Source organism: Pipistrellus kuhlii, unplaced genomic scaffold, assembly GCF_014108245.1.
Source record: "Pipistrellus kuhlii isolate mPipKuh1 unplaced genomic scaffold, mPipKuh1.p scaffold_m20_p_19, whole genome shotgun sequence".
NCBI lineage: Eukaryota > Metazoa > Chordata > Mammalia > Chiroptera > Vespertilionidae > Pipistrellus > Pipistrellus kuhlii.
This window is the reverse complement of record NW_023425504.1, coordinates 22,435,016-22,462,532: the sequence shown is the minus strand read 5'-3', so window position 1 is coordinate 22,462,532 and position 27,517 is coordinate 22,435,016. Positions and strand designations below refer to the sequence as shown.

At 41.9% G+C, this 27,517-nt stretch overlaps 1 protein-coding gene and 1 pseudogene across 6 annotated transcripts in view; both read left to right on the top strand.

Moving 5' to 3' along the window:
• On the top strand, positions 1-27,431 carry LOC118721903 (annotated as a pseudogene).
• Positions 1-27,517, top strand: part of DOCK11 (dedicator of cytokinesis 11) — a 191,775-nt gene that overhangs the window by 281 nt on the left and 163,977 nt on the right. The gene's annotated exons all lie outside the window — the stretch shown is intronic.

Sequence of the window (27,517 nt, the reverse complement as noted above, 5' to 3'; positions counted from 1 at the left end):
ATGGCGAGGTTTCCGCGTGCGGGGGCTGGGAGCCAGCAGGCGCTCCCGGCGGCTCCCCGCTCCCGCGCCCTCCGTCTCCGGGTCTGTAAGTTTGCGCACTGGCCGCGCTGGCCGGGGTCGGAGTCCCGGCGCCCGCTGACAGCTCCGCGGCTGCAGCGCGCGGCGAGGGCGTGTGCCCGCTGGACTCTGGCGGGCCATCGGGGGCTCGGGACCGGGTTCTGGGCTCAGGGTGTGAGCTGGGGAGCGGACCCCTCGCTGTCCTAGCCCCGCCACAAAGAACCGGGAATCTGGCGCTACGAGATCCCGATTCCCGCCTGCTGGCACCTGAGGCAGCCTGGGCAGAAGGATGCGTTTAAAGGTTTTGCACTTACACAGTAGCGCGCGCGCGCTCACACACACACACACACACACACACACACACACACCCACCCACACTGTGAATACAAAAAAAAAAAAAAAAAAAAAAGAGAAAGAACCCCACCCAAAACGCCCCGAGCGTCCCAGCTCTGGCGGGCGATGAGAACAGAGGAAGCAGAGCCACTTCCTCCTGCTACTGGGGAGAAAGAGGCTGGTGTGATGGGCATTGAAGGGGCGCTTCTGCCGCTGCCGCCCTAGAGAGTGGGGATTGGAAACAACGGGGGTTCCAGAGCTGGTGGGCGCGGGGCGGCCGCTTCTGGGCGAGGTGTCCCCTGGGACCCAGGAGATGGGGGTCTGTGAGAGGTGTGGGGGAAGATGGAGAACTTAACAGCTTTTTCTTGTAATTTTTCAGTTCTGGTGTGGAGAAGCTGGGGTGAGAGCCGCACCGCTTAGGCCTGGGGGGATGGGGATTTGAAAGCGCGCTGATCCCCTGGGAACCTCCTCTCACATCCTCAGCCTCATCCAGATTGTCTGACTCTGGAGAAAGATCGTGGGTGCTAAAGGGCACTTGCTGCTCCTCCTGTTTCTAGACACTCTCGCTAATTTCCTGGACTGGGGAGCAAGCCCTAAATAAGCAATCAGACTGGTTAACGAGCGTTTTTTGTTACTTTGGCTTTGTTTGTTGTTGTTTCTCTCCCCCCCCCCCCCTCCACTCTCTCTACCTTACAGCGTATCGTATGCTGTGTTTAAATTTCATCATTTAAGAGTGGGCTCTTTTTGTTAAAACAACTTATCATCGACAGAGAACTTCACAGCTTTTCCTTGTAATTTTTCTGTTGATCTTGTAGAATCAGCGATAAAACCAACATTAAAGGGAGGCCAGGGGCCTGATCCCAACAGTGGAGAAAGTTGACATTAGTGGGAGTTCTGGAGGAGGATCAAAGGTAAAATATGTACCTTTGAGATAATGATCTGATCCCTAATAGCTATAACTGTGCAAAGCCAAGTGACTTTAAAGAAATCTCTCTATCTGGCTGAACCCTTGGAAGTTGAATCCTGCTGTTTAGCAGAGCAAAACCCAGACCTTTAATGTTTTTTAAATGGTCTTGGCTTATTGTATGTCTCACTGATTTTAGAATGAGGTCCTGTTGGGTCAGATTAGAACCTAGATTTGTCATCAGCCAGTTAAGAGAGGAAGGCAAGCTGTGTGCAGGGCATTTCTACCAGGGCTCTCCCGCAATTGTTAACAAGTGATTCAATCCGTCTAGTACAAGAAATGCTTTCCTACAATATATTCGGGAAGAAAGAAAACCTCGCTTGAGCAGGGTGGCTGGCTTAGCACATCGCGGGAAGGGAGCCTGTGAAGTGGACACATGTTCTCAAGAGAATAAATGGGACACAGCAAACCTCCAATGGGATTTGACCAGCATTTGACCTGCCACCCTCAGCAGCAAAAAGTTAACCTTAGCATTCTTGCTCAGGTTTTTAAAAGAATTTTGTGTAGCACAGGTGCAGTTGTTCTTAACCATTGGCCCTGTGGCAAAGCTGGAAAAACTATTAGTGGGAAGAGAGTCTTCTGGAGAGTGCCTGCGTAGCTTATTGGAACGGAGGCCATAGATTTTTACCAGGCAAGGCCCAGGAGTAATATTTATTACTACTCTGGTGTGTGATGCACATTGAGATTTGGGCGGTGGGGGAGAACAGATTCTATGAATCTCAATCAGCCATTATCTATGGAACCTCTACTGTGTTCAAGACACAATGCCCGATGCCCTATAATTATAAGTGAATGTGAATGAATTTTTCTCCGTTTATCTTTATTAGTGCCAACTGGGGTTGGATCTTTCTGTGTGCATGTGTTTGTCAAAAGAACACCCAGAATATGCATACAAGTCAATTTTTAGATTATTCATAGCAACTTAGTGAATGCAGTTTTCAAGCAGTTCAGTCAGTTAAGAAATAAGGAAACGGTCTTAAATAGAGTGTTCTCTCCTAAATGGCTCGCTTTCTTGGCCCCTGCTTTTCTGACACAAAGAGCTGGTAACTAAAGTTAGCAAAGTCATGGTGGCCGGAGAGCCAGTGGACAACAGTGCAGCTGTATCCAGAGCAGTCTGATTCTTTTCCGATATAAGCCCGAAAGTGTTTATGAGGGATATCTGAAGTTGGACATACACTTGCTACCTTAAACTCATGGCACTCCTGTTATTAGGACTTCATTATGGAGTCATTCTCACACAGTTCAAGCTTTCCTCTGGTGTATCTCTCACTAGAACTTTGAAAACCCACCAAGCTGAGCAAATATACAGTGCTTCCTGTTTAGGTGTGTGGTTTTTTTTTTAATTAAAAAAAATTTTTTTTTACAATCATACCCTTGTAGGTGTATGTTGCTAACATCATCCCGTTTTGCTCACTGTTTGAAAAATTCAGAAGGCATGGACTATATATAGCATATAGTCATGTATTCAGACCTTCATTCAGTTATTAGTACTTCCACAAATCCATTAGCTGTATTAATGAAGTACTCAGAGAGGCATTGTTCCGTTGCTGCATTTTCCTATAAGTTTAGCATTTTTATGAGGGTCAGTTTTAACATAAGGAAATGGGTAATTACAGAATTGAACCTGGACAGAGATTTGTCAAGGGAGGCTTGGGAAGAATATTATAACTTGAGAATGTGTGTGATTAACTGAGAAGTGTTTACATATATACATGTTTTCAATGCAGACTTTTAAATGCTGTTTTTGTTATCATTCGGGATATAGCTATTTGTATCTGGGGAACAAAGGCATTTGATAAACCTGTTGTATGCTGGCTTCTTAAGAGAAGTCATAGTGCCTGGGAAAGTTACCTAGTGGGTGTTTAAATACTGTTTGCTTGCTGCTGCTGAATTTACCCTCAATTCTTTGTGTGTCAAAGGATCAGGAAAGAGTTGCTAGATATTACAGGTTGTAGCCCCTTGAGGCAGAGTAATGCATGCAATATCCCCTGGCTCGCATCAGCCAGATTTCATATAATAACTCCAGTAGAGAAAAGCTCCCCCAAAGCTGAGAATGGCTGAAAAGCCTACAGCTGCTGACTCCCCCCACCTGGTACACACTACCTCCGCATGGAATGTGTGCTAGGTTGGAATTTAGGGAAGATCTGAAAAGGACTTGGGGAACTCCTCTGCTCCATCATCCCCAGGGGAATTTGCTGAAAGTATTTATAATAATATAGGACAAAACAACTGACACTCGGGGGATAAAGCCAGTTTCAGTGGGCTTCTTGGCCACGAGTTACCAATTCAGAGACTTAGCCTGGACCTGAATGAACTGAGAGTCAGGAAAGTTACCCTCACTGTTGGCTCCTAAATATGGCTCCTCACCACGCCTGTGGGCTTTTCCAGGTTAGGAGAGCCTGGGGCAAGTCACTCCTGGAGGATCTTTCTAAAAGCCCAGGGCAGAGTTTACTGTGAAACCAGAGAGGCCTCCTCACTTAGCCCTCTTTGAAGCATCAAATGGTAGAATTTGTTTTTTAAGATGAACATGTTAAATTCTCCAGATTGATTCTTTTCCTATTCTAATCTTCAGTAATCCTTCTTTTTGAAACATTTATTGTTTCATTACAAAATGCATGTGTGTTGTAGAAGAGTTAGAAAAACAGCAAAGAATAACCACCAGCGTCTCATCACTCACGGAACTCAATATTCTAACATATGTATACATGTCTGTCTTCTCTGTGTGTGTATGAAAAAAATGGATTGGATAATTATATCATATAAACTTTAAAATACTTTTTTCCCCACTTACCAATATCTTCTGAATATTTTTTAAAAATATATATTTTATTAATTTTTTACAGAGAGAAAGGGAGAGGGGTAGAGGGTTAGAAAATCGATGAGAGAGAAACATCAACCAGCTGCCTCCTGCACACTCCCCACTGGGGATGTGCCCGCAACCAAGGTACATACCCTTGATAGGAATCGAACCTGAGACCTCAGGCCGATGATCTATCCACTGAGCCAAACCGGTTAGGGCTGAATATTTCTTCACACCAATAAACATAGCTCTACATAATCATGTTTAATGACTGCAAAACTTCTACTATGGGTGTACAATAGGTAATCATCCTTTATTGTTTGATATTTTGATAATTTCTAATTTTGTGGGATTGTAAACCTGAGCTGTCTAGTACAGTAACTACTAGCCACATTTAAATTTAAATTAATTTAAAAATAAAAATAACTCCTAAATTGTACTTGCCACAGTTCAAGTGCTCAATTGCCACATGCATGTGGCTAGTGGCCATCACATAGGATGGCACAGAGAACATTCCCATCATTATAGAAAGTTTCTTTGGACAACATGGTATAAACATTAATTGAATGAATGTCTTTGAACAGGCATTGTCAAACTTGTTAGATTGTCCTTTTCAAATAAACTTCTAGCATTGGAATTGCTTGTGCAGACATTAGACACATTTTTAGTGTTAAAAATTTCTCTAAACACGCTCTTAAATTGCTTTGCAGAAAGTTGTTGGTATTTATTCTTTTCACCATCAGAATGAATATGTGTTCATTTCCCCTCTCCCATGCCAACACTGGTTATCAATATTTTTTAATCTGTGTAATCTGATAGGAGATAAGTGGTACATAACGGTTCTAATTTGTATTTCTTTGAGAACGCTTGAACAGTTTTTTTGTATGTTGATTAGCCATTTGTATTTCTCATTTTGACGATTTGAATCTTACAGGCTTATTTCCTTGTTTGTAATTCTTGCAAAAAACAGTCTCCACCCCCAAGATTCTGTTTGGTTTGGGGTGGGACCAGGCATCTGTGTTTTTAAAAACTGGTGAGTCTGATGTGCATAGAAATGGTGTTGTGGCCCATTGCCCACTCAAGGTAGGACTGTCCCTTAGGTGCATCACTCCCTGCCTTTTAGAGGGCTATGTTAAAAAAGGTTCTTAAGCTGAAACTTACTCTGAAGTTCCATCATGGGCTAGGTCTAGCTCTGCTGTTTGCAGCTACACAGAATATGTTTGCTTCCTCTTTTACATGACAACCCTTTAAATATTTGGAGGCCGCCACCATGTCATATTTATTTATTTATTTTTTTGAAACTCACCCGAGGATTTTTTTTTCCATTGATTTTTTTTAAGAGAGAGAGTGGGAGGGAGGAAGAGAGGGGGAGAAAGAGACACATCAAATGGCTGTCTCTCATTGGTGTCCCAACTGGGGCCAACAGGAGCCTGGAGCCATCCTGGGCCGGGATTGAACCTGTAACCAAGATACCTTGACTGAGACTCGAAGCCAAGACCTGCTGGTCAGCAGGCCAACACTTTAACCACTGAGCAAACTGACCAAGGCTACCATGTCATTTGTAAATTCACTCTTTAAAAATCCAAAGAGCCTTCATTTATTTCCTTTATTTCACCCATTATTTGGTTTCAAGATTCTTCATCATCCTGGTCATTCTGTTTGGGTTCTTTTACAAGGTCTCAGTGTCCTACTTAAAATGTGGGAGAAAGAACACAGGCCCAAGAGTCAGACCTGAGCTTGAATCTAACCTGTCACCTACTTGCATTGTGAACTGAAGCAAATAACCAGATCTCATTTTCCTCATCTTTGAAATGGGGATCTATAGTTGTACTACCTATGGCGTTCTTGTGAGGATTAATGTATGGAATGTGTCTGATGTATAAATAAAGCATAAAGATTAAAAAAAGAGATATCTGGTGGGGGAGAACTGTATTCTGGAAGGGGGGAAGGGGACAATATTTCCTACACATTCTAGATATGAGTCATGAAGTCAGAAACTGTGTATCCATCTCTGTTCCCAGTGCCTCACTCACCCCCACCCCCTGCCTGGAATGCAGTAGGTACTCAGTGGAAAATTCATTGGCAACAATATGTAAGATGGACCGGATGTTGGGTGTCTGGAGGCCAGGTAACCAGTTAAAATATGCAGTTCCAGAGAGAGATATAACAAAGGCTTTAACTGAGGCAGTGAGAATGGAGATAAGGGCAAAAGTGTAAGAGGTATTTCAGTGATAAAATCAACAGGATTTGGTAACTCTTGAAGGGGGAGTAAGAGGAGGAGGAAGAAGTGGGAGGAAGAGAGAGGGAAGGGAGGAGGTGCAGTCAAGATGACTTTGAGGTTTCTCAGCTTTGGTAAACTGGAGGAAAAGCATGTTTGGTGCGAGGGGATGGGAAAAGAAAGCGAGCCACCTCAACTTGAGAGTGCTGTCAGCACAAAGCCAGGTTTCATCTAAGCAAGGTGGTGGAGAGAACATTCCAGGCTGAGCAGTGTAGCGATGTGTTTGGCCAAAGACCAAGGTTCATGAGGGTAGAGAAGTGTTCCAGGTGGGATCAAGAAGGGGAGGAAGAGCCAGGGCCGATGACAGAGATGAGACTGTGAGATTAGCTGAGTGAAGAGGTTTGCATCATTGTGTGTGGTTGGGGAAATGGGAGGCAGGCAGGGTGTGTAGGCCAGCCCCATATTTCCAGTTAGATCAGTGATGGTAAATTAAGTCACACTCCTGGGGCAGCTCCGCCAATAGGGTTTGAGCAATGTTGATGAGGGGCTGACTAGTCTTTCCCCCAGGTACCTGAAAAAGCTGAATAGGATGCTTCCTGAGCTCAAGGGACTCACAGGCTAAGAAGGGAGATTAGATGCGTGCAAACAGAGAAGATAGAAGCACAGCAGGAGGCTAGTGGTTCTGCCTTCTACTTTGTTACAACATCTCTGCCACTGCCCCTCAAGCTCTTTTATTCTGATCCTTAATGTTTTTCTGTGTTCAGTGGGCCTTTGCTAAGGAACAGTGTTAAACTCTATGGCATTTCCCACATTTATTTGACTACAGTGGCCTTTTAAAAATGGGAATGGGCCCTAACTGCTTTGGCTCAGTAGATAGAGCATTCGCCCTCGGCCTGAAAGGTTAGGGTTCTACTCTGGTCAAGGGCGTGTACCTTCCTTGGGGGCTGGATCCCCAGTAGGAGGTGTGCAGAAGGCAGCTGATGATGTTTCTCTCTCATCCTTGTTTCTAATTCTATCCCTATCCCTTCCTCTCTGTAAAATCAATAAGATATACTTTTCAAAATGGGAATAGGCCTGGCCAGTGTGGTTTGGTGGTTGAGCATCGACCTATGAACCAGGAGGTCATGGTTGGATTCTGGTCTGGGCACATGCCCGGGTTGAAGGCTAGATCCCGTGTAGGGGGCATGCAGGAGGCAGCCGGCCAATGATTCTCATCACTGATGTTTCTATCTCTCCCTCTCCCTTCCTCTCTGAAATAAATGAAAAAATATATATTTTTAAAAAGAATAAAATAAAAATGGTAATGGGGAAAGTAAATGAATGGTAGATCTAACACTCTGAGAAATTCACATATAGTGTACGTGTGGAAGTCACCTTGGCATTTCTTTACTTGACCTCCGTGGACTGTACAAAGTGCTTATTTACTGCCTTCCCAAATCCCCAGGAGTTTGTTGGAATTAAGAGGACTCATTTGTTCACGTACCTGGTTTTCCTATCTTCTGAGATACAGAATTGTCAGCAAGGCATATTGAAAAATTAGTTAAAACACACACACACACACACACACACACACACACACACACACAAAACAAAACCAGAAGGTAAGACCAGAAACCACAGAAGGGAAAAGTAGCTAGAGTAGTTTCTTTTTTTTCTGTAAATGCTAACGGTAATTTTATGATACATATTTCTCTCGGATTTATCTCTTGTTTTCCGTTAGCATTTGTCAGGAGTGCAGAAGGGTTCCCGGGTAACATTGGCCTGCAGTTTATATCAACCTAGAGCCAGATGCCTTATTGTTTCGTGCAGGTTCCCCCCACCCTGGAGACTCCCAGAGCAGTAAGCAGGGCAAGGGACAGTCTTATTTGGCTGGAATTTGCCTGGAAGCTTGTGCTTGTCAGAGCAGACTGGTTCAGAGTGGGCTCTGGAAGCACACAGCCCAGGTTCAGAGTTCAGCTTATGCACTTACTGGCTTGTGACCTGGGGTCAGTTATATTCCTGTACCTTGACAACCCTCTGTGGGAGTTGTTACATGTGAAGCACTTCAAGCAGGACCTGACACATGGAAAGCACTGGAATGACTATGGGCTCACATTATTCCCAAGCTTTATGGTGGGCAAGAGAAGTGTGTTGTGTGTTACAAGCCAACAGACAAAAGTAAACTGGCAGAAGAGACACAGGTATCATACCCAAAAGGGTGAGCTACATGGCTGAGCCAGGAATCATACTTTTCCTGGAAAAAAGAAGCTTGCAGATCCCTCCATCTCCATTACGTTCTTGGCGATAACCATTTCCTGTCAGGCTCGGTCATATTGAAGAGCCCAGGGGATGTGACTAGGGCTCTGAGTCTTTGGCAGTTCTTGCATTTAGACTAGTCTGATGTGGGAAGGCTGCTCCTCTTTTAGCAAGAAATAACACCCAGTCCTGTGCCCAGGGAGAAGGTCCTCCAGTCTGTGGAACTGGAGTGAATAACCTCTGGCAGAAGCAGTCACTTTCATACAGTGGATTCAGTGTGGTTTAAGCAGAGGGTGGCTAGAGGAAACTTAGGCTCTGTATGGGAAAATGGCACTTCAATGCTCTTTCCTTCTTAATTTTATTGACATCTCTTTCACTCATTCGTCTTTACTTTCAAAAATCAAGTGAAGCCAAAACCGGTTTGGCTCGGTGGTAGAGCGTCGGTCTGCGGACTGAAAGGTCCCGGGTTCGATTCCGGTCAAGGGCATGTACCTTGGTTGCTGGCACATCCCCAGTAGGAGGTGTGCAAGAGGCAGCTGATCAATGATTCTCTCTCATCGATGTTTCTAACTCTCTATTCCTCTCTCTTCCTCTCTGTAAAAAATCAATGAAATATATTTTTAAAAAATCAAGTGAATACTAAAGTCAAATGCCCCTTTAAAGCTCTATTTTGGAAATACGCATTTTCAGTGAAAAGATTTTAAAGCTTAAAGGTCTCCTAAGAAATCAATGCACTTTTATATTTGGCTCTTCTGGTTTTGTGGTAGTAGGATAAGTCCTCGGAGGGATAGCGTGGACAGGTTTCCAACAGAGTCAGTAAATGCAGAAAGTATGCCAGCTGTTCCAGTGACATGTAGTTTACCCATTGTCTCTGTGTACAACCTCACAGGATCACACCTAAATTTGCTATTAATGATTTCCTGAAATTCTTCTCCACCTTATTTTTATTACCTATTGAGTTTATTGCTCACAGGAAGCTGTATTTTTGCCTTTCCTGACAGCTTATGCCAGATTGTGTATGTTTCAAGCTGCTTTGTAACGTTTGAAGATATTCTGGTACTTAAGCTTTCCCATCATGTTGCTTTCCCTAATGGCTGAAACATTTTACTGACTGAGATTTAACTAAGAAGTCGAGTGTTTTTCCAAGCTCCTGGGACAGAACATCTTTATTTGAAGTGTTTCAGTGAAATGTGTCAGGAGACTGGGGAATGTCTTTGTAGGAAACTTTTTTTTCCTTTAAATATGTTTTTATTGATTTTTAGAGAGAGAAGAAAGGAGAGGGATAGAGAGATAAAAACATCTCTGGAGAGAGAAACATCATCGATCAGCTACTTCCTGCATGTCCTGCCACTGGGGATTGAGCCTGAAACCTGGGTATTTGTCCTGACCAGGAATCGAACCAGTGACCTCCTGGTTCATGTGTCTATGCTCAACCACTGAGCCACATCAGTAGGGCAGAAATGTTTTTAACATGATGGCAAGAGCTTGCATTTTTATAGCTCCCAACTTAGGAAGAGTTAAAAATGCTGTTATGTTTGTGGTCTTGCATGTTCTTACAGGCCACGATTAAGTACATACTGCGTTATTGTCACCTCTCTCCTCTAAGTGGGGAAACCGAGGCATGGTTTCAAATGAAGCAGGCTGCAGGACATCCAATTTAATAAATGCCAGAACCTGTAATGAACTCCAGGTGTCTAGGTTCCTTTGGAGTAATTAGGTAAAGTACCCTGTTTCCCTAAAAATAAGACAGTGTCTTATATTAATTTTTTCTCCCAAAGTTGTGCCACGTCTTATTTTCAGGGGATGTCTTAGCTTTCCATAAGCTAGGTCTTGTTTTCGGAGGATGTCTTATTTTCGGGGAAACACGGTAGTACTAGCTCCTGAACCAGATTCCACAGTAAGTCAGGTGGAGAAAGCTTTTTTATATGGCTTTCTTGATTAACTCTTTCTATTGGGAAATAGTATTTATTTCTGAACAAGCTTAGGTCTTTTAGTGGGAAAGTAGGTGAGGCAAAAAAAAAAAATAAAAATGGAGGGGTGGGGTTGTTATTGAGAAATGTGGGTATGATCAGTATAGATTTGTCCTTGCCAAAATAAGCCTAAGGATTTTGAGAACTGTTTGTAATTAGCGTTCTTCCTTTCTTTGCTATTTGAATAACTGTATGGAAAAAAGGCTACAGACACTGGCCCTGCAGAGGTCCATGGGATCATTTTCATGGAATTGTTTTTACGATTTTTTTTTCAAGTCGGTTAGTGCTGTCCAAAAATAACAACATATATATTTCTCTCCATGCCTTTTATGTTAGTTTAATCTTCCCACTTGAGAAACTGCCAGCTTTATGCCGTACAGGACCTGTTGTCAGTGTCCATGGTGGGAGGGGAAAATGCTATTGGCATAACCCATTTATTTTCATAGGTTACCAAGTTCCTAATGCTTTGAGGCATTAAATGGTTTCCCAGAGATCTGCAGGAGGGAATACCACCTTCCAAGGTGCCTAATTTACCACCAAGAAATAACAAGTTCATCAGGGCTCTGAATCAACTATTGCAAAAATTGAACAAAATCGTTACTTAAAAGCTCACAGGGGCCTATAGGGCTCCTTCTGCCCAGCAAAGTGTTTACACCATGCTCTATTGCTTGTGGGGTAAAGAATGCTCTCTTTGCTAACCTGCCACTAGGGATAATTGCTCCTTCACTACTGGTGACCAAAATGACTGCTTGCAGAGGAACTTGGCCTCTGTCTGCCCCTTTCAAACAAAATGGTCTGGCAGAATTCTCACCGGAAGAGCCCGAGGAGAATTCCATAAGATGCATACTTCAGTAATTGAAGCCCAGCTCCGTCTCCCTGCCTCCCCCCCTCCTATCTCTGCATATAGCGGGAGCTACTCTGATGTCCAGAGATGGCTCAGCACTGCACCAGGTCCAGAGACCAGCCGGGGTCTACGCAGGGGACATCGGAGGGCTCTCACATTCAGAGCCCAGACTCTGGGCCTCAAATCCTATAGGCCACTGGTTCTGCTCTGTCTTTAAAATTTATTTCCAGTTACTGGGTGTTATCTTCTTCCTTGTCCCCTTGAAGTCACCGTGTCCTTGTCTTGAGCCCCTACCCAGTATCGAACCGTATGCCTTGGTTTTCCAGCCACTTTCCCAGTTCTTCTAGGAGTCTGGTCCAGTTTTTTTGTTTCTTTGTTTTTTGTTTTTTGTTTGTTTGTTTGTTTTGAAATATATTTTATTGATTTTGTACAGAGAGGAATGGAGAGAGAGAGAGAGAGAAAGAGAGAGAGAGAGAGAGAGAGAGAGAGAGAGAGAGAGAGAGAGAGAGAGTTAGAAACATCGATGAGAGAGTCATCGATCAGTTGCCTCTTGCACACCCCCTACTGGGGATATGCCCGCAACCAAGGTACATGCCCTTGACCGGAATCGAACCCGGGTCCCTTCAGTCCCCAAGCCGACGCTCTATCCATTGAGCTAAATCGGTTTCGACGTTTTGTTTGTTTTTAAAAAATATATATATATTTTATTGATTTTTTTACAGAGAGGAAGAGAGAGGGATAGAGAGTTAGAAACATCGATGAGAGAGAATCATCGATGAGCTTCATCTTGCACATCCCCTGCTGGGGATGTGCCCGCAACCAAGGTACATGCCCTTGACTGGAATCGAACCTGGGACCTTTCAGTCCTCAGGCCTACGCTCTATCCACTGGGCAAAATCGGTTTTGGCTGTGGTCTGTTCTTGTTGTTGGTCTTGAGCAGAGCTGTCCTGTCCTTACACTTATAATTGCTTGAGGTCAGCATGATGGGATGGTGGACTGAAGAAGTGTCTGCTTAGAGAACTCAGAGGAGACAAAGTGTCCGAGATGATGAGTTCTAGCCAATGGCACTGCAGAGGGTTGGACTAGGTCAGTGGTCAGCAAACTCATTAGTCAACAGAGCCAAATATCAGGAGTACAACGATTGAAATTTCTTTTGAGGACAAAATTTTTTAAACTTAAACTTCTTCTAACGCCACTTCTTCAAAATAGACTCGCCCAGGCCTTGGTATTTTGTGGAAGAGCCACCCTCAAGGGGCCAAAGAGCCACATGTGGCTCGAGAGCCGCAGTTTGCCGACCACAGGACTAGGTGCATGGCCTATTAGTATCCTGTGGCTGTTCTAACAAATTGTCACAAACTTAGTGTTTCAAAACAACCCAACTTTATTATCTCACAGGGCTGGAGGTCAGAGGTCCGAAGTGGGTTTCACTGGGCTAACACCAAGGTGTCTGCAAAGCCTCACTTCTTCCAGAAGCTCTATGGGGGAATCTGTTCCCTTGCCTTTTCCAGCTTCTAGAGGCTGCCTGCACTCCTTGGCTCATAGTCCCTTCCTCTACCTTCAAGCCAGCTGTGGCCGGTCCAGTCCTCTTTACGTTGCATCATACTGACACTGCTGCTGCCATCACATCTCCTTCTCTGATTCCGACTCTTCTGCCTCTCCCTCACTTGGAAGGATCCTTATGATTACATTGGTCCCATCTGGATAATCCTGGATAATCTCCCCACCTCAAATTTCTTACCTCAGTCATATCTGCCAAGTTCCCTTTGCCATGTAATATAACATAGTCACTGGTTCCAGGGATTAAGATGAGGATATCTTTGGGAACCACTATTCTGCCAACTCCTCAGGCATTGCTGTAGGTTGAGGAATGGCAGAATCCTGGGATCAGGTGGGTTCCAAACGTGAACACTGACATGGTGGGGGAGGGATGGGGGATCCAATAGACTGGCAGATTTAACCAGATGCAGAAGCCTTCACAGAATAACAAGGGTGCATAATCACTTTTGAGAATTTTGGCTAAAAGAAAGCGATACAGGTTTGCAATCTGCAGTTTCCATTTGGATTTTTTTTTTTTAAATCTTCATAATTAAAATTTTTTATCCCACACAAACCCTCAGTCTGGAGTTCTTGTAAGTGGGCACTGCTTTCAGACTTGAGGTGTTTCAGGATACAAGTTGGCCAGACACTTAGCAGGCACTTAGCCAGGTCAGGCCTATGGAATTTTCCAGCCTCAGTTAAAGAACAGAGTAAAAAGGTGTGTGTGTGTGTGTGTGTGTGTGTGTGTGTTTAAAATAAAGGGATGGTTTTACATCACAGAATATTTCTTTGGCTGATAAGCCCCAAGACATCTCTCATGTGTCCTGTGTGAGAGGCACTTCAACCATCCTGAAGGTCAAGTTAGACTGTACTTGTCCCTCCTGCATTCCCAAGGTAACTGCAGGACCCTTTCTCAGAAATGGGTTTTTAAAGCACATGATTAGAGAAGCAGAGAGGACTGGAAAAATCTCATATTCCTTCTGGCTTCATGATTTCAATTGAGATAGAAATTGAAACTTCCTCTCTTCACCAAATCCAGTCGCTGCCATTTTAGAGTCAGTCACCACAAAAGCTTCCTGGCTGATCGCATTTGCATCAGCCCTCCTTACACTGGTTAGTAAAATATACATGATGAGCTGATGGCAGAGAGCCTTATTGCCTCAAAAAAGTACTCTATCAGATGCGGATTGCATTTTCTATTTTTACATCAATTCTAATTGTCCATGGCTATATTTCTCAGAGGCCTAGCCTAGGGCCCCCCCCCCTTTTTTTTTTTACCTGACTTTGATGGACTGAAAATCATTATGTAAAAAGTTAGGAACCCCCCAGATTTTATTTCAAACTAGAGGCCCAATGCACAAAATTCGTGCAAGGGGCTTGGCCCTCGCAGTTTCATCTGGAAGGTTCTTTGGCTGTCTGGTCTAATTAGCATATTACGCTTTTATTGTTATAGAGTAGAGGCCCAGAGGCCCGGTGCACAGAATTCGTACACGGGGGAGGGGGAGGGAGGGGGATCACTCAGCCCTGCCTTCACCCTCTTGTAATCTGGGGCTGCTGGCTCTAACCACTCACCTGCCTGCCTTCCTGATCACCCTAAACACTAGCCTGCCTGCCTGATCGCCTCTAACTATAATACTCTGCCTGCCAGCCTGATTGCCCCTAACCACTCTGCATGCCTGTCTGATCATCCTTAACTGCTCACCTGCCTGCCTTATTGCCCCTAACCACCTCTGCCTTGGCCCCTGCCATGGCAGTTTCATCTGGAAGGACGTCAGGAATGATGTCAAAAAGGTCGTTTGGCTGTGGTCAGTCTAACTATTGTAGCATATTACCCTTTTATTATAGATATGTATAAAATATACATTAACCAATTACTTTCTCCTGTCCATTATCCCTTTTTTCTACCTCAACAGGAAAACAGTTTCAATTATCTTTATAAGTAAAAAAAATTCAGATGTTTTCACTATAATTATCTTAATTTTTTTTCTATTGTATTTATATACTACTAATCTCTACTATTTCCAAAACATGAAAGGGTATTTATTAACTGTAGTCCTATTTAAGTCTTATTTAGAAACTGGTGTTCATTTTCTTCAAATTATAGGCCCTTCAACCTGACTTATTATATTTTATTTTGTATTCTTTTACTGATTTACTACTTTTCTGTTGGAGATTTTTGCTTTTTAACTTTTTATTTATTTATTAAGAGAGAGAGAGAGAAACATGGATTTGTTGTCCCATTTACTTAGGCATTCATTGGTTGATGTGCCATGACTAGGGATTGAACCAACAACCTTGATGGATAGGGATGATGCTCTAACCAACTGAACTACTGGGTCAGGGCAAGGGGATTTTTGCTTTGTTACTGGCTCTCTTCTGACCTTCAAGGCTTATGGGGGGTTATATATGGATTCAATCAATGAGCTTTGTTACAGATTTGATGACTTAGAACTTGAACATCTGGGGCTGTGGTGTATACCAGAGGAACTAGAAATAGAAAGCAAGTGTGTTGTTAGAGAGTAAGCTAAAGAGAGAGAAAGGCATGCTGAGCTGTGGGAGAGAGCCTTAGCTGAAGGAAAAGATAGATACTCTTTGGTTCATGCTCAAATCCCAAGGGAAATGCTTTTAGAATTGTTGCTTGAATTGAAAAGAAGCACAGAATTATTTCCACTGATTTTTTTTCTTTTTAATGGATTAAATCCACTTAGGGCAAGATTGCAGAGGAGGTTAGGGAAGGGAAGGCAAGACAAGGACTTAATATGAGGAAACTAAAAGATAAAAAACGTTAAGACGGAAGGAAGAGGTTTTTCCCCCCCCATTGCAATAGATCAAGAGATCAGAGATTAAAATATTAACAATTTTTAATGAGGGTAGCAGTATATTTTTAGAATCAGACAGGAAGAAATCAACCTTTTAGAAATTCTACTAGGTAAATGAACTGTTAGATAGGACAAGGGTCTTAAGGTCTGGGCATTTCTAAATGTTATTTCTTGCTAAACGTTAAAATATAGCATAGCGTCCTGGCTGATTTGGCTCAGTGGATAGAGTGTCGGCCTATGAACTGAAAGGTCCCAGGTTCGATTTCCAAGTGGAAATGCTTGGGTTGTGGGCTCCATTCCCAATTGGGGGCTTGTGGGAGGCAGCCAATCAATGATTCTCTCTCATCATTGATGTTTCTCTCTCTTCCTCTTCCTTCCTCTCTTAAATCAATAAAAATATATTTTAAAAATCTAGCATAGCATAGTATTTTGTAGATGCAGTTGTAAACAGATGAGCTGACAGGAATACAAAGGGATGAAGTAGTCAACTGCAAAGAATAAAGCAACATGTAATTGACCAAATAGCATATATAAGCAATGGCGAGGCCTTCCTTCAGGGAAGCAGAACTTTAGGTAAGAATTCCTTGTCTCTTTTCCTTGATGCAAGTAAAATAACACTACCTTGCAACAACCACCTCTTGTTTTGAATAGAGTGTCCCAAGCAGTGAACCCCTAAGGGGTGACTAGACACTTATTCAGGATATAAAGACAGTGCACACTGTCAATTTGCATAATTCAAGACCCTAAAAACAATTAGAGAATACCTGCATGAATTTCCCCACTGGTTATGATAGTTAGAACCCAATTCTCCAATTTAGATGAAAGACAGAGACTTGTGACCATCAGAAACCTATGAAGGACCGATTTCTTTTGAGGATTCTAGGGTTGGTGGGTGGGTGGGGACACTCATGTGCCAGATTGGCCTACACTCACTTCCTTTTATCCTCAAGTAGAAGGGGGCTACAGCTCACAGTCATTACCAGACCCATATTTCTCAAGGCAGCAAACCCTGCTAGACAGGAAAGGGAGCATGGAAGGATGTCCCTCTGAGCCCTTGAGATTTCCTCTGAGAGTGGCCCTCACTGGGACTGGCTTCCTCTTACTATATCCTCTCCCTACCGAGTTGCTTTTTTCCTCTTTTCACCTTCTACTATCCCCTACTGTTATCCCCTCATTCTGATTTTCCTCAACTGCTGTTCCTACTGTTCACCCCTCTGCACTGTACTCACCTCCAAGATAATATGTATAACTGGCTCCCTGGTCCAACTCCACTGCTGTACCTCTCCCATAGCCAACCCCTTTGCTTTCCCTTCCACCATGCTCATTCCATTGTGGACACATTTCCATTCCCCCCTTTTCGTCTTTTTTTCTCACCTTTTCCTTCCCTTTCTCCTCAGTGTTTGCTCAAAAAGTGTTCTGCAAGGGACAGGACTGTTACTGTGTTTATTTTTTTTTAGCCAAAGATGGAAAATTCCAAAGGCCTGAGCAAGTGATGGCTGGTTGCCTTTTCTGGAAATTCAATGACCTGGATGGTAAGGGAATGTCGTGGAGCTACACATCTGGCAAGGTTATTCCCTAAAATGTCCTGGCTTTGGATTTAGTTCTAACTAAAAGAAGTGGAGGTTCTGATCTGTGAAATTACCGCGTAAGAATGAAGAGTTTAAGAAATGATATAATTACAGCTACAGAGCCCAATTTATGTCACTTTTTTTTTTTTTTGGCGCAATTTAATTGGGAAAAAGAAGGGCCTTTGGCTTAGTAGAGTTTTCAAAAGTAAAACCTAAGTGAGAGACAGAAGTTCCAGTGGCCCAACTGAATGGAGGATTTTGCTTTGTTTGGGTAATTATCTGCCAGAAGCCATGCCCAAGTCAGAGCAACCAAGTATCAATACATTTCAGAATTGGTCTGTCTTTTGCAGGGGAGAGGGGGCGGGGGAAGTGTGTGTGTGTGTGTGTATGTGTGTGTGGGGGGGGGGCAGGAGCATCTTTCCAGTTGACACCAGGTGGAATTGAGTAGGTCTGCTTCACTGCTATACCCCGCTTTCCTAGAGAAATAATTTAGGCAGGATTTTGTTCACATAGCCCCAGGGTTTTTGTTTGTTTGTTGTTGTTGTTGTTGTTTTTTGTGTGTGTGTTTGGTGTTTTGTTTTGTTTTGTTTTTTGACAAATCAGGGTGGATCATTTTAACAGTAAGCAAATATGTTATTGTCTTTCTAGCTAGTAACTGACCATCTTTCTGTTGCATCTCAAGAGAGGATGAAGGAAAAATACCTACATTCCTAAACCCATCAGGAAAGCCCTGTCCACCTTTGAATTCTCTTCCATCACATTCCTTCCTGTATTCCAGCCATGCCATGGCTGTGGACAAAAAGGGCCACATGCTAACCTGACAAGCTCAGGGGAGGCCTGTGAGGCAGCCTTACAAACTCAGAGACCTAAAGTAACCACATAGGAAGGTCTGAAAGTAAACCTTTCAAGCTAAATGCAGGTTATGGTGGGTAGTCATGTCCTAGGCTAGAGTCTTCTTTGACTGAAATCAATCTTTACCTTAACTGAGCCTGTCTATTGTCTTTTACATCTATGATAACATACCTTTGGAATGTCAAGGTAACTTCCCTTTTTTGACCCCAACAACCACACCAGACCAGAGACCACCACAAATCATCTCATTGTTTAGTTATTAAATGTTAATTGTGGACTGTTAAGTATCCTGTACCCATCTATGTAAAAAATGTATATGCCTATCATTTACTTTTTAAAAAATATATTTTATTGATATTTCACAGAGAGGAGGAAGGGAGAGAGCTAGAGAGCTAGAAACGCTGATGAGAGAGAAACATCTACCAGCTGCCTCCTGCACACCCCCTACCGGGGATGTGCCTGCAACCAATGTACAATACATGCCCTTGACAGGAATCGAACCTGGGACCCTTCAGTCCGCAGACCGAAGCTATACCACTGAGCCAAACTAGCCGGCTATCATTTACTTTTTATCTAGAGCGCCGCCCCCCCGCCCCCCGCTTTTTGCCTACTTAATCTATCACCAGTGAATTTCTTGTAACTTTTTTATTGTAATCTATAATAATAAAAGCTGAATATGGTAATTAGACCGGACAGCCAAATGACCTCCCGGATGTCCTTCCAGATGACCTTCCAGGCGAAGCTGGAGCTGCAAGGGCCGAGCCCCTTGCACGAATTTCGTGCATCAGGCCTCTGGTGCATAAAATGAGGTGCAAAACTGCCATGCTTTGGGGCATTATCTCAGTCTGTTGAGATTTTGTTTCCTAGTAATTGTGGACAGTTTGACTCAAGTAAACTCACAAAAATTCTCCACAGGTTTGAATGTTTCTTACATTCACACTGCCCACTGCTGCTGCCCAAATGCACTGTACATTCTCTTACCTCCATGCCTTTGTGCATGCTGTCCCCTCTTCCTAGAATGTTCTTTCAACCCCTTCCCCTCTAAAGGGAATCCTGTTCCTCCTGCAGGGCTTAGGTGAAATCTCTTCCTCCCCTCCAATTTGGAACACATTGCTCCTGTAGGATTATAGCCTCTTTCTAGTTGTATTGGTTTCCTGTGGCTGCTGTAACAAATGGTCACAAACTGGGTGGCCTAAAATAACACATTTATTCGCTTCTAGAAATCCGAAATCAGTATCACTGGGCCACACTTCCCCTGGAAAGTTTACGGAAGGATCCATTTTTGCCTCTCCCAGCTACCTTAGGTGCCATCATTCCTTGGCTTGCATTACTCCAGTCTGCCTCTATGGTCAAATTGTCTTCTCTTCAGCTGTGTGAAATCTCCCTCTTTCTTATAGAGACATTTGTGATTGCATTTAGGACTCACCCAGATCATCCAGGATGATGTCCTTATCTGAAGACCCTTGACTCAGTCACCTGTGTAAAGACCCTTTTGCCATAAAGGAATGTTAGCAGGTTCCAGGGATTTTGATGGCTGTATGGTGTGTGTGTGTGTGGGGGGGGGGGGGGTGGCTGCTCTGGCATTTTTCAGCCTGAATGTCTTTGGGTGGCATTTTTCATCCTATTATGCTAGTTCCTCAAGTTTTAGAGAAGATTGATTTCATTCTGCCTCATAACTAAGGAGCTGGCAAGAGAGTGGAAGGAACTAATGCTTAGTCCCAGGGCCAGAAGGACCAGCTTTCCCCCTGACAATCTCTATTACGTTGGACAGGCTGTTTAACTTTCTGGAACCTCTTGTGATCATTTGTGCAGTGGAAATGGTATCGACCTAAATGAACCTTATAGAATTGTTTATAATAGTTGAACTAACAAAAACCAACAACAAACATATACTCAAACTTAGACAACCTAAATGTACAAAAGTGAGGGACTGGACAAATATACATCCAAACACCAGAAAGCCATGCAATCATTAAAATGCCATCTATAGCCCTGCCCAGTGTGGCTCAATTGGTTGGAGTATTGTCCTTACACTGAAAAGCTGTTGGGTTTGATTCCCAATCAGGGCACATACCCAGTTTGTGGGTTTGATCCTTGGTTGGGGCATATGTGGATGTTTCGCTCTCACATTGAGGTTTCTTTCCTTTTTCCCTTCATCCCTTTCTAAAATATCAATAAAAAAATCTTTAAAAATAAAATTAAAATGCCATCTATATTTATTATTGATGAAAAAAATCTAGGTTATGACAACATGTGAGCTATGATCATATTTTGCTAAAATAATGTATATGTGATATATGTGAATGTAGCTACTTAATCACACTGTGCCTCAGTGTCCTCATCTGTAAAATGGAGATAATGATAATACCTCACAGGATTGCTGTAAGGATTGAGTAAAATAATACAGAAAGGCACTTAGAATAATGCCTAGAACACGAGAAAGCAATGAATAAATATTAACTATTTTTATTGTTACAAAGAAAACATTATCAAAAAGTATGCCTACCAATATGTCTACACTGTATGTGTGTATGTATAATATTAACACATATTTCTGGGTGATGGGGCTATGAGTAAGTTTTATTCTTGCTTTATATTTTCTGTTTTTAAAATGTTTATTGGGAGTGGGGGTGGGGGTTAGGTGAAGGAGGCCTAACATTTGTTGATGTAAGATGATTAGACTTTGAGTGGTAGGCATAGTGCAATATACATATCTTGTATCATAGAAACCTACACCAGAAACCTATATGATCATATTAGCCAATGTCACCCCAATAAATGTGTCAAAAATGTTTACTCATTTATTTTGCATTGAACATGTACTTTTTAAATTCTTTATTGTTGAAATTATTACATATGTCCTCCTTTCCCCCCATTGTCCTCTCCCAGCATGCCCCTATCCTCCAGCCCAGGCCTTCACCCCTCTCACCCTATTTTCTGGGTCCGTTGGTTATGCTTATATGCATGTGGGTGTGGGGAGGGTAAAAGGTCAACCAATGACCATGTATTTTTATAATAGAAAAATGAACATTTCAAATAAGTTTTATACTTTTCAGTTTGCTATATTTCTATGACGTATAGTATCTATATAGTAATTAGCATGGTGCTATTATTATTAAGATAATTTCTCCTATAATCCTGCAGGTCATTGACCATCAGTTTGTATATCTCACATTATCTCTCTGTTAAACCAATAAAATTAGGATGGTCTAGAAATTTGATTTCAATTCCCATTACTTTTCATTCCTATCTGCTTAAATATTCCCCAAATTTTGATCACTATGCGTTCTTTATAAATTGAAGTTTCAGAGAGTACATGTATATGTATATATACTCACACACATGCTGTATATGCCTGTATGTCTCCATATAGCTATGTAATTAATGTTTCATATTATCTTTATAATTTTTGAAAAGCAGAAATGCCTACCCTGAATTTCCTGAAATCTAAAGTTGCGTTCATCTTTCTTGCATGTAAAATGTGTCTTACGTTGTTGCTGCTATAGTCATCCTCTGCTGCTACTAATGTTAATCACTAGAGGAGTTTAAATTTCAAGTGTAAAGCTAATTAATAGATGATATGCACTGATATGGTTGCAACTTTCCTGATTTTGATCATTTGTATTTTTTCTTCTATTTAAAAATAATCTTAAGTTGCTGTGGATTTAAAAACAAATGCATGGGAAAATTGCTGATGAATTGGCTTTGAAATGGAAGGTCTTGCCTCTGACATTTAAGATAATTAGATTCTGATGCACTTCTTGGTAAGCAGGGTCTCTCTTTCTGTCTCTGCTGTTCCTTTTCCCCTATTAGCATGCCCATCTTTGAGTTTTTGTTGCTTCTATTCATCTGCCTTTCTGCACTACATTTCTCACTTTTTTTCTTTCTAAACCCCACTTTGATCATAATATAAAACTGATATATAAAAATGGATTTGTTTTATTAAATTGACTTTTCCTCTTGATAACTTAAGTAGGGGGATGGAGGCATGAAGAAGCAGAGCACAGGGGATTTTTAAGGCAGTGAAAATACTCTGTTTGAGACTCTAATGGTGATACACGGCCTTATATATTTGTCCGAATGCATTGAATGTACACCACCAAGAGTGAATCCTAATTTGAACTATGGATTTGGGTGATTATGATGTGTTTATGTAGGTTCATCGATTGTAACAAATACACCACCAGTCTGATGTGAGATGCTGATAATGTGAGAGGCTGTGCTTCTTTGTGGGTAGGAGGTACATGGGAACTGAACTCTTTGTAATTTCTGCCCAGCTTTGCTGTGAACTGTTAAAAAAAATAAAGCCTATTTTTAAAAAGTAAGAAGCATGAAATATTTTTTTCCTTTTTATAAAAAATAAAACTTAAATGTAGTTCTTTTGTTCTTATGTGAAACTTTAATTTTTCTGCCTGTCGATGGTCCTAATTATTTCCCCTCCCTCCCCCATCCCTGATAGATTGAAAGGATGCATTTCCAGTTCTCCTGCCAACTTGTTTGGTATAATTATGGAGACTAGCAAATGTGTATTGAGTATTTTAAAGGCTTTGATGAAAAGTGCTAGGTAAAAGCAAGGCAATTTTATTGTTAGAATGCGGGAGTGAGTCAGAAATTTTAAGGTGGACTCCTCACTGTTTGGCTCTGGAAGCAGTGCAAAGCACAAAAGGGTACTTGCTAATCAAACTCAGGCTTTGGTACAGCTATGCTTGCTAAATGACACTCATGTACAAAGTTAGTATACATTAGGGGAATCTGATTTTTGAATAAACTTGATTGGAATCCATTGGCAAAGCAAATTATCCTTTATAATGCAAATGGACACCCACTAATTTGCATCTTTTGTAAGGTAGGAGTTAATGCTTTTGGTTTTTTTCAACTCCTGTGCCATTTAAAATCCAATTGTTGTGGGGGCGGAGAGAGGAGAATCTCTGGGGAAGGTGCATTAACTCCTTCAAATCTGAGGAAGCCATTTAGTCAATGATTGTTTCTGGGAACTAAATAATACCCTTGTCACCTGAAAGATTTAAAATAGCCTTTGTAAGTGGCTCCGCAGTCTCTGAAAGAACATGACTCATCCCTTCTTTGTAATCTGAAAGAAATCCAAGTGTCAAAAGACACTGGGAAATGGCCTCAAGTTAATACTTCTAAACACAAATATAAGAGGTTTGAAATATTAGGAAACCATTATGATATGGGTTGAAAGTTGATGGGTGGAATCAGTATAGTAGGATCTGGCTGAAAGGGCAAGGATGAATAGTTAACCTTTCCATAGTAATCCTTGGGGGAAATCTTGCTGACAGATTGAAGGGTCTTGAACTCTGGCTGTACTCTGTGTACCACAGGTTGTCTTATTTTTTGTTCAGGAGCTCCCCACCCTGCATTTCTTTCTGACTGTCCATGCTTAAACAGGGCCCCAAAATGTTTGTTCTGCCAGCTCTACTCCAGGTTACTGACTCCCTCAATCAGGTTTTGGATCCATCTTCTGCACATGACCAGTGAAAGGAAATTAAGTGTATTAGAATGCCTTCCATTAGTGCTAGGAGATAGACTGTATTCCTGTACTTCTTAAAACTCATGTTCTTGACAATATAAAATAGGGCTGTGGAGGGTGAGGTTCTCCAAGTTTGAGTCAGTCTTTGCCTTTCATTGACCTCAGTGAATGCCACTTAATGGAAAAATATAATCAGGGTTCACCCTATGGAATCATTGTTTAATATTGAATATGACTCATTGGAACTAGTGTGTTAGAAAATAACTTCCAGATGTGTAGCAGCAACTTTTCCAAATAAACTCTGGAAAACCCGGTTAGTTTCTTTTTATGATCTTAGTGCCAGAATCGAATCTTCTTGTATATGGTTAGCCAATATATATTTGAAGTTCTCAGTAGTATGATCCTTGTTCGCTTACTTTTAAATTGGTACCCACATAAGTGTGTGGGACTGCCTTCAGCCTGCTTCCTTACCCCGTATCAACTTCTGCCTTCTCCACACCTCCCATCTTCTCACAGCGATGAATAGCGTGGTAGCCTTTCCTACTACTAGGCTCAGGCCCAGGCCTCATTCTTTATCATTATCAGCAAACATATCTTGAGCGTTCCTATGTGAAAGAACCTTGCTAGGCAGTGTGAAGGACGTCTAAACTTCCTAGTTGGAGAGCAACGGAAGTATCGGTAATTCAGCAGAGTGTCTGAGAATGTGAGCTCTGCTCTGGTGTCAGCATGTGTGTTGAAATGTCACTTTCTGGTTGTTCAGTATTGGGAAAGTCACTTAATCTTTCTAAATCCCAATTTCGTTGCATATAAAATGGGAGTGATGGTGATAGAATAAGGTGTGAGGCCTAAATGAGATAATCGATAGTAAACACGTGGCACCAGCTCAGTTACTGTTAGTTATTTATTATTCATCTATCGATAATTTGCCACCATGTGTAATTTGTGTGTGTGGTTGTGTTTGTGTGTGAAAGGAGACCATGAAACAGGAGTTTGTTGACTGACGTCCTCAAAGAAGCAACTACAGGGTTTAATTTTTGGGGATTCTCTTTAAATCGATTTCATTTCAGCAGAGAATTCACTGGCTTCTGTTCAATGAATTGGGCCCTATTAAAAGAGGCAATGTGTTGTCATCTTCTTGGAGGCATCAGATGACAGATCTTACAGATCACCCAATAGTCAAATATTCTGAAGTAGCACAGCCTGAGCCTGGAGCCCTTACCAAAACAACACCTGTTTAACAAGGTGTTTTTGGTAAATAAAATCTTATGTTTTATGTCCTATTGATTTTTTTCACAAATTCTTATCACATTGTATTTGAGCAATTTTTCTATTGAATCGATAAATGAGTGTCTATACTAGAATATGATGAAAACATTTCTAGAATGTGAGAATTGCACCAGAAAAGGAAAAGATCATAACCACTACTGTTCAATAGAAATATATCTCTATTCTTTTTGAAGAGTTAAAAATGGTTAGGAATTTGTGAAACTGATACAGAAACTCCTGAAGTAGTTGAAAGCATGCACACCAGAGTTAAACAGCCCTGGTTTGAATCATGACTGTATTAGTTTTGTTTCTGTGGCAAATTGCCACACACTTAGCAGCTTAAAATAATACTTCTCATTTCAGTTTCTCTGGAGTATGGGCAGTGCTCAGCTGGAGTCTACTCAGGGTTTCACAGGTGTTGGCAGGACTGTGCTCTCATGTGGAGGCTCAGGGGCCTTTCCCAGTCCTTCAGGTTGGCACAATTCAGTTCCTTGTGGTTGTAGGGCTGACTGGTCCATTACCTTGCTAGCTCTGAGCTGGGGATAGTTGCCAACTCCTTAGGTTCTAGCCATATGGGGTTTTCATAACATGCCGGTCTGCTTCTTTAAAGCCAACAGGTGAATCTCTCTCTCCAGGAAGGGCTAATTCCTCTTCTAGGGACACCTGATTAGGCCAGGCTCAGGATAATCTCCCCTTTGATGATCTCAGAGGCAATTTAGTAGTAACATAATCAGGGGGGTAGTGACATCTCATAATAGTCATAGGTCTTACACTGAAGTGGAGGGGATTATACAGGGCCAGTAGACGGGACAGGCATCTTGGGATACTCCCTACCACACTGACTATATTGCTTATATGGGCAAGTTGCCTAACCTCTCTTAGTCTTTGTTTTCTCTTTGATAAAATCTAAGTAATGATAGTATTTTCTACTTTGTAGGATTATTTTGAGAATTAAATGAGATACACATGTAATACATATAACACAGCACCTGGTGCTTAGCAATAAATGTTTTCAATAAAGGTAAGCTTTCAATACGTTAGACTCATGGTAGAGAAGAGCTACTTTTTCTTTTTCTCTTCTTACCTTTTACTGGCCCCAACCCCAATAATGAAATGGCTTTGAGGATACAGCATGTGAGCGGATGGTAAAGGAGTTGAGGAGTTGATTTCCCAAGAATAAAGGTTATTTTAAACACATTTTTAAGACAGTTGCTTTGGAATGTCTAGAATCTGGTAGTCTGTGAGGTCCGAAAGGTTGGCAGCCGCTGGTCTAGATGAAGGCTTTCCTACAGATATCCTTCTAATTTGATTCTTGTTAAATGTATGCATGTGCGGGACACAGTTCATGCTCCCTTCTTCCCTGGGGTTTGAGGTATGTTTCCTAGTTAAGGAAAAAGTTTCAGGTATTAGTCTACTTATGAAAAAAGTTTTGTAGATCAGTGATGTATACTTGAGAACAACTTTGATAACAAATGTTTATTTTGTAGAGCAGGTATACCAATTTACAGGACTTTCACTGGGTTTCTCACCTTTAGCCTAAGGGATATTCAATGATTCAGCCTCACAGTAGTCCTGAAATTTAGACTTGCTTTATTCACATAAGCTCCTGAGACAGTCATTACAGCGGATTTGACTATCCCCTGAGAGTTCCAGGGCCATCCCTAGAAGAAAATGAGTATGTATTGCTTCTTATTGAAATTGATTATACTTCAGAAATACTTGGAAAGTAAATTCCCACGTGATAGTTGATTGTTGAGAAGCCTCATCTTCCTGTTGGGAGTGGAAGGGAGCAGGGAGAGGAGAGCAAAAAAACAAACAAAAACAAAATCAAACTAAAAGGGTGGAGAAACAAAAAAGGCAATGCTTCCAATTTACAAATGGAGGGAACCACTTTGGAGAATTTGATGGTACTGACCTTGGGTGTCACTTTTCACAGTAATGACATAAACATGCCATTCAGTAATAACAAGCCTGCATGTTTATCTTCCCTGTGAGAAGTTGAAAGTTTTGGAAGTCTGTGTGTAATCAAGACCCAGCCAGCGAAGGGATAGCTTTTGAAACCTCTGCCTGGCCGGTCTCATTCCCTGGCCATTTCTGATGCTGCTCTTGGTTGAAGGCCATCCCACATAAAAAGCAGGAAGAGGTGGCCACAAAGAAGACAAAAACGTCACTTGAGTCTATCAACTCTGAGCTCCACTTGTTATGAAAAGTGCAAAGTATGTCCTGGGATACAGGCAGAGTCTGAAAATGACCAGACAAGCGAAGTGAAACTGGACAGCCTCACCAACAACTGCCAGTCTTGTGGTAATAGAGTACTACTCCATGTTGCCAAGACTGGTGTCCATCACTACAGTGGCAATAATATTGAATCGGGCACAGCATATGGAAAATACTACAGAGTGTGCACACTGGCTCTCACTGACCCAGGTGATTCCTTATATCATTAGAAGCATGCCAGATCAGACTGGTGAAAATTAAGTCATGCAAAAAAAAATTTTTAATAAAACTGTCCAGAGCTTGTTTAAACAAACAAACAAACAAACAAACAAAAAAACAAAGAAAAA